Source organism: Microtus ochrogaster, unplaced genomic scaffold (genome assembly GCF_000317375.1).
Source record: "Microtus ochrogaster isolate Prairie Vole_2 unplaced genomic scaffold, MicOch1.0 UNK44, whole genome shotgun sequence".
NCBI lineage: Eukaryota > Metazoa > Chordata > Mammalia > Rodentia > Cricetidae > Microtus > Microtus ochrogaster.
Genome location: NW_004949142.1, coordinates 2,210,947 through 2,211,444, shown reverse-complemented (window position 1 = coordinate 2,211,444; position 498 = coordinate 2,210,947).

The following is a 498-nucleotide window of genomic DNA, read 5'->3' as shown; positions in this document are numbered from 1 at the left end:
GTGAGTTCGAGACCAGCCTGGTCTACAGAGCTAGTTCCAGGACAGGCTCCAAAGCCACAGAGAAACCCTGTCTCAAAAAACAAAAAAACAAAAAACAAAAAAAAAAAACAAAAAAAAATGACAATTATAATAATCTCCCTAGTAGTGCAGTTGAAATGCCAGGGGGTGGTGCCATGACCCTTGAATTGGAGCAGGCCGGTCTCTGTGAGTTCAAGGCCACCTTGGTTGGTCTACACAGCCTCTTCCTGGAACTTGACCACAAGTCTGACAGGAGCAGGGGTGTAATAATTGGTGTTACTGATGGTCGGGGGAGGGGCTTGCCGTCTCTGGAGTAACAGACCCCTTCTTCTGGTGGAGTCACCTGACTAGAGACATCTTGGAGACACAGAAGCAGCTCTCTCTCCCATGGAGAATCCCATTGGTTCCAGCTTCGAGAATGACAAACTGCATCTTCCTCAGCTGCTGAACCCCAGATTTTTTTTTTTTTTTTTTTTTTTT